Source organism: Pollachius pollachius, assembly GCF_949987615.1.
Source record: "Pollachius pollachius genome assembly, chromosome: 7".
In the NCBI taxonomy this organism is placed as follows: domain Eukaryota; kingdom Metazoa; phylum Chordata; class Actinopteri; order Gadiformes; family Gadidae; genus Pollachius; species Pollachius pollachius.
This window is the reverse complement of record NC_136940.1, coordinates 9,610,288-9,617,787: the sequence shown is the minus strand read 5'-3', so window position 1 is coordinate 9,617,787 and position 7,500 is coordinate 9,610,288. Positions and strand designations below refer to the sequence as shown.

Here is a 7,500-nt window from a genome sequence, read left to right as displayed (position 1 = left end):
AAAATGTCTGCCAACGTCACTCATCCAAGCACCAAACCTCGAAAAATATATTACCAAGATATTTCACTGGTTAAATATGCATATCTTTCTGTTGCGAGAGGTTCTATCCGATAGTTTCTCAGTGGGGTGGTGGGGTCTGACATTGTCCCCCGATATACAATGATATGGAAACACGTGTGGAAAACCAACGTGCATGTTTGCATGTCTGTACAGATGGAATTGTTGCTGGTTTTCAAAATTCTAGGTTCCACATTTACCATTTCGGACGATGGTCATCTCATTCAACACGTTTTGTTCCCAATTGATCACTACGAGAATCAACTTTAGGCTAAACGTTGCAATCACTTTCTTCCGAAAGGTGACTGGGATACTCTGCCAACACTCAACATCCAATCAACACACAGCTCCAAAACCCTGCCAACACTCAACCTCCAATCAACGCCAAGCTCACTCGACAATCAACATCCTCTCAGCTGCTGCAGGACAGAGATAACTGAGTCTCAATGTTACAACGTTTTGTAAAAAGTGAGAGCAGACTGCTGTGTTGAGTCGGACCCAAAGCGTCTGGTTTCCTTCCTGCAGCTGTCTGAGAAACAGGAGGACCTGTACTCAACCAGCTCCAGACCCAAAATGGCCACAGTTGGCCTCAGAGCCTAATCTGACAGAAACACAAACGAGTGGTATAATTTCCTCATTGCTCAAACTGACACACAGTCAGACAGCATGTGGAACCCCTAGTGCAAAATATTTTTAAGTTTATGTGTGTGCATGTGTGTGTGCGTGTGTGTGTGCATGTGTGTGTGTGTGTGTGTGTGTGTGTGTGTGACTGTGTGTGTGTGTGTGTGTGTTCTAGAAGGGAAACACCTGCAGTAAGAGCAAGGGCTGATAGGTTATCAGCTTTGTCCAAACACCAGCCTGTCAATGAGATGTCAACGCCAGGCTGCCCAATAGAACATGAGCAACAGATGAGATGCCTACGCCAGGCTGACAAATAGAACATGAGTAACAGATGAGATGCCTACGCCAGGCTGAAAAATAGGACATGAGCAACAGATGAGATGCCTACGCCAGGCTGACCAATAGAACATGAGTAACAGATGAGATGCCTACGCCAGGCTGAAAAATAGGACATGAGCAACAGATGAGATGCCTACGCCAGGCTGACCAATAGAACAAGAGCAACAGATGAGATGCCTACGCCAGGCTGACCAATAGAACATGAGCAACAGATGAGATGTCAACACCGGGCTGACAGACATAGCACGTGATGGTTGTGTTATAGTATATATACTATATGTGTGGTGAAGAATCACTTCTTTTTTTAAGGAAAGTTCTTGAAAGCAAAATATTTGATTTAATTTTAGAGCATCATGGGAATATACAGGCAGCAATTTACCAAGCATATATTCCATGAGACAGCGAGTGTACATGATTGTTATCTGGAAACATTCCCATCATGGGCAGTAACAAAAAAGGAAACAAAGGTGAGGGGGACTGACCATCGTGGAGAGTGTAGGATTGGCCATGGCTGAAGTCAGCCATGGACCAAGTTCATTTGCTATACACTATGGGTGAAGTGGACATGTCAGCAAGTAAAGGAAAGGAATCTGCACAACAAAGAAGTCAGTAGATTGTCATGGCGTAAGTTGGCAAACTTGGCAATGCAAAATGCAAATCCAAGAAGAATGCAAACAAATTCATTTTCAATGACTAGTAATTATATAAACAAGGTTTATATAATTTGTATTTAACTGTATATTATAGTAACATTATATTAATATTTCCCTGTCAGTGTGTATGTGTGTGTGTGTGTGTGTGTGTGTGTGTGTGTGAGTGTGTGCATGTGTGCGATCATGGTAGTGCATATGTCCATGTGTGTGTGTAATCATGGTAGCCTGTGTGTCTGTTATGGTAGAGAGTGTGTGTGATGGCATGTCTGAGGTATATACGCGGTGCTGATCTCAGACGGAGTCAGTAAACCATACATCTCGCAAGAATGTGACATTCCTCCAGCTCCGAGTTCACCTCCAAATATCTTCCAGATGTTTAATAATCAACTTGTTCTCCGTTCCTCACCCTGACACACACATGCGTGAACACACATACACTGTTTTATAACACACACACACACACACACACACACATACACACACACACACACACACACACAAACACACACACAGTGATTGTGAGTTATTGTAGACTGCCCTAGCCCAGAGAAACAACTGTTTAAACTCCAATTATCTCTCATTAGGCCTCCTCTGTCCATTACTGAACACATCCGTTAGGAGACACATTAGCTCTAATGAAACTCATCCATAAAGAGGCCAACTGAGCTCGAATTAAACTCATCCGTAGGCGAAGGAGAACATGAACTCCGCTCCAGCTGGTTCCCTCTAATTCAGACTCTACTTGTTTTATTTCCATGGTTTCCTCCCTGCCACCGCGGCCCAGATGACTGTTCGCTTTATGTTTTGGCAGCGCCACGGCAGCCGGCTCATTCCTTTTTTGGCCGTGGTCTGAGCGCCAGCAGAGGAGAAAAACGCTCTTCATTTCCTCTGAACCAGGGCCCCAGGAAAATACTTTGCCCACTGGGCTAGTGCCCCCCCCCTCTATATCTTACTACGAGGACCCCTGCCCTGAGCTCACAAAAAAACCTGCCACATAAAAGCTGGTCGAATTTGTCTGAAAAGATGTCCAACATTTTAACGATGTCTTTCTGGAATGTTCTGGAGTATGTCGGTTGTGGGGAAGGGGGAGGGAGGGTGTGTGTGTGTGTGTGTGTGTGTGTGTGTGGGGGGGGGTTGTAGCTGACATCACTCATTGCCTTAAAAGGAGTTTCTCTGCTCTCTATATAAAACAGCTAGAGACCTTCTAAACAAACACCTTCATTCATTGCTACCTCCATCAACAGAGAAACCCATCTCCCTTTCTCTTTTCTCTGCTCCCTTCTCTCCCTCTCTCTCTGTCTTTCTCTCTCAGCTCTCTCTCCCCTCACTTTCTCTTGCTTCCCTCTCTCTCAGCTCACTCCCTTTCTCTAACCCCCTCTTTCTTTCTGTCTCTCCATTGGTGCTCTCTCTCTCTCTCTCTCTCTCTCTCTCTCTCTCTCTCTCAATCGTTTCAGCAGCAGGCTGATGTATTCTTCGCTCCAAACAGTATAATATTTGAGATTCGCGACTCGTTCATTGACCTTTGAGTGACATTCAACCCAGATACAGAAAACCCTTCCAAGCAGTTAGACAATACCTTAATGTCCTTTAGTCCGAGGAACAAGCTGTGTTTACGTGGGCAGTGGATCTGCTGGGTTGTGGATTACAAAGGTCAACACATTCTGCTCTAACGGCCCCCCAGAAACACTCTGCATCTCATCTCAGAATGGTGTAGACGTGTCAGTGGACCTAGCGTGGCGTCTCCGTGATTACACATATAGGGGGGCTAACTGTCTGTGTCATTGCGAGACGCTACGCAATACATTAACTGGCTAACTGTCGGTGTCATGCGAGATGCTACGCTATAGATTAACTGGCCAACTTTCTATGTTTTTCTCATCAAGAGGAGACGCTACTAGGACTGATGACCCTTGGGAACACTTTTAACATATGAAATATATATACTCTAAAATATGGATATTTTTAGGTATTAGGTTAAGTCTAGGTCAGGTTTAGGTGCGATATTCACACCTATATTGGCATATATTTTTATATATTGGTTACATTTTAGATTAAAGAAGACAAGGTTTAGTTATCTGTTTAGATATATGTTCTTAAAACTGTTGAGTGTAGAGAGTACATGTTTGGTACATGTAAAGGTTTTTTCGTTGTTAAGGAAGAGGAATCCAGGGGGGGAGGCAATATGCATTAAAGGAACCATCTGTCCAGTTGACGCAGACATCATCATGAAATTTCACAATAATAACACAAGGAGGAGATTTAACTGGAAAACTCAAAATGTCTTCACATAACTCCCCCCGCCCCCCCCATACTGACACCCACCCCTGGGACAATCAACTGCTCTCCTGTTGGCCTGACGACGGCCCTGTGTTTGGCTGGATTGTTTTGAGCCAACTGACCAACAGAACTCTGGGTTTACCAGGAAAAAAACATTGGAGTTCCCTTGAGGTTCCAGATTTACTGACTGATGTAACAGACATATCCTTCTTTCGCTCTGTATCAATCTCTCTCTCTCTCTCTCTATTTCCATTGCTCTCTATCCCTCGGTATAGAAACATCATGGAACATTACTGAAATGTCTCACTCTCTGATGCTCTCTCTATCTCTCTCTCGTTGTTTTTCCCTTGCCGTCTATCTATCTATCGATCTATCGATCGATAGATCGATAGATCGATGACCCGGATGGAGCAATCATGCTAAATCAGCACATATATCAAGTTCCGCAGTTGCCATACGCAATTCAACCCATTTTACGTTGATAGACTTTGATCTGGCCAGACATATGTGTTGATCAGATAAGAGATTGTATTTCCCAGGGTACAAGGGTCAATAAATAACTAATAGAAATATCGTCTCAAGTTGGGTTTCCCAGAATGGCAGGTGCCAACAGGAACTGAGCACTAAATTCAGGACTTGAAGACCAACCTCTTTTTCCTGGGTTTTGTTGGAAGATGAAAACAGGAAGTAGTTGAATGAGGACAGGAAGTCATTGAGTGTAAACAAGCCGTAACGAGCTTCCTTCTCTAAACAGCAAGGAACAAGATCTTCTGGGATGTGGAAGAACATATTTTTTGTGTGTTCTTGTCACCAGTACAACGCAAATCTTCCATTCCAAGGGTGTTTCTGTTGCAGCTGCTCCGATGTTACTAGTTAACCAATCATGCAATTATTATTATTACTAAATAGCTATCCAAGCGACACCTTTTCCTTGCCGGAATGGACATCGGAATTTGGCCTATAAAGAGACTTCAATCTTTTATTATGACATCTTTACTTGACAAAATATGAAAAACGCATAAAAAGTTACAACTAATAATACAAAGTCAACATGAGCCTATAGGAGCAACTGGAAAGAGACAAACGGTGGCACATGCTGCTCTGGGGAAGCACGCACGTGTTTACCCCTCAGTGTATCATTCTGTTCAAACAATGAATAAGCTGACCTTGCAAATGTGGGGCTGATTGGGTAGATCCCAGCAACACCAACACAATCACAGCCTGTGCAAGTGTGTGTGTGTGAGTAGACCAGATGACCTACACTACAGTGGGGTTATTTACCCCTGCAGGTCTGGCTGTGGAGCAGGCCCTTAGGGCTCCAAACACACCAGCCAGTCACACACAGGTGTAAGGTGTGTGTCTTTTTACAACACACACACACACACACACACACACACACACACACACACACACACACACACACACACACACACACACACACACACACACACACACACACACACACACACACACACACACACACACACACACACACACACACCTGTATGGCGTTGGCCTTGTGCCTGTGCTGTGCAAGGTGTTAGCATTGCTAGCATGTGTGAAACAACCCAGCGAGCTAGTCTAACATACCAGAAGCTTGCCCAACACATCACCAGCTAGCTTTAAAAAAATGGTGAGGTAGCCAAACAAACAGAGAGAAAGGTTAACATACAGCAAAATGGCCCAACACACTGTTAGTTAACATAACATAAAACAAGTTGAAGGTAGCCTACCAAACTGTTTGCTATTGGAGTAGAATTTCCGATGTACCAATGCCCTATCTGCTACAAGACCAAATGAAAATACTGTGAGGTCTGGTTGACAGACAGAGTGTAAGACAGACAGTCAGACAAATTGACTGACTGGCTAGATGACTGGCTGGCTTACAGACAGACAGACGACTTGATGACTAACTGCCATCTTTGTCTAGACTACAGCAGTCACAGAGTCACTGGGAACAGAAGGATGACTTGAGTATACGACCTATTACACACACACACACACACACAAACACACACACACACACACACACACACACACACACAAGCATAATGGCATCTTCTTTCTAGGCTCTAATTCTCCCAAGAGTGGTGTACTATTAACTAAATTGCACAACACAGAATCTCAAGTATATACACACAAAAACCATCATCAGATTTAAACTGAGCCTCAACCGCAGAATATAGAGACAGAGAAGCACATGAAAAATAGATATACCTTGGTAGACCACACACACATGTGCCCATACACATCAATATACACACACAGCCAGCCTGTCAGTCAGTGAGAATACAAGCTCCGTGTACGCCCCCCCCCCCTTTCCCTCACATACTGCTCTAATTGTATCCCCCCAATCAGATACACACACACAATATCCCCCCTTAACCCCCTCCTGTAGACTCTGAGCTTGTCCAAGTCCAACTTCAGCAAATCTTTCCTCTCTCTCTCTCTCTCCCTCCCTCCCTCCCTCCCTCTCTCGCTCTCTCGCTCTCCCGCTCTCCCGCTCTCCCGCTCTCCCTCTCTCTCTCTCTCTCTCTCTCTCTCTCTCCCCCCCCCCCCCCATGGTATTTCATCTTGGAGGTGAGGAGAGAGTTGAGCCCCTCCCCTCCAGGAATGCTAGATATATTTTTCTTCTCGGGATCAGACCGGGAAGACAAGGCCATCAAACAGGATTAACAGCAGGAGCCAAGTCACAGAGCAGGGAGCAGGAGGATGGGGGAGAGGGAAGGAGAGAAGAGGAGGGGAGCAGGGAAACAGAATCCTCTGAAAGAAGGACTTAAAGCTGAACACAATGGATCTCACCTAACGTCTCTATTGTGTCACATAAGCCTTCCTTTATAAACAAACACAACACACCCAAAGACAGACACAGACTTAGACACGCACACACACAGTGGGCAACACACACATAAGCCTGTGAGAAAACACCACTGCTGCAAGAAAGACTCATACTTCCACTACATTCTTAACCACACTGCCTCAACAGTGACGCATACAGGAGCACCGACAAAAAAATAGACTAACTCTGTAAAACTCAAATATCCCTGAGACGCAACAATGTGTTATATCACAACAAACCTATGTAATGCAGCACAGACACACAAGATGGTGTCACACAATCACATGTAACTGTAAAGTAACTATGTCTCTGCCCAATATGAAACAATAATGCTACTCTAGAGTTTGTATGTAACACTACAGTAGATCTGTAACTCGACCGTCACTACGTAAATCCACAATATGTAACTCTACAGCAACCGTGTCACTATTTAAATGTTCATTAACTATGTAACTCTAAAGTAACTGTGGAACTGTACAGTCACTAAGTAACTCTGTAACTCCAAAGTAACTATGCAACTCTACAGTATGTAACACTACTGAAACTCTGTAACGCTGTCATTCCGCAGCATAGGTAACTCCTCAGTGACTCTGGAACTATGTAGCTCTGCTGTAACTCTGGAACTATGTGAGCCTCCCCCTGAGCGGACTGCTCCCCGGAGTGCAGGCTAATGAGTGGGTTAGTAGCGGAGCCTCACTGCGTGGAGCTGACCAC

The 7,500-nt window shown here is 44.5% G+C and overlaps 1 protein-coding gene across 3 annotated transcripts in view; it reads right to left on the bottom strand.

Moving 5' to 3' along the window:
• palld (palladin, cytoskeletal associated protein) overlaps positions 1 to 7,500 on the bottom strand; it is a gene marked incomplete at its 5' end in the record, with an annotated part of 46,885 nt that overhangs the window by 10,474 nt on the left and 28,911 nt on the right. The window lies entirely within an intron of this gene.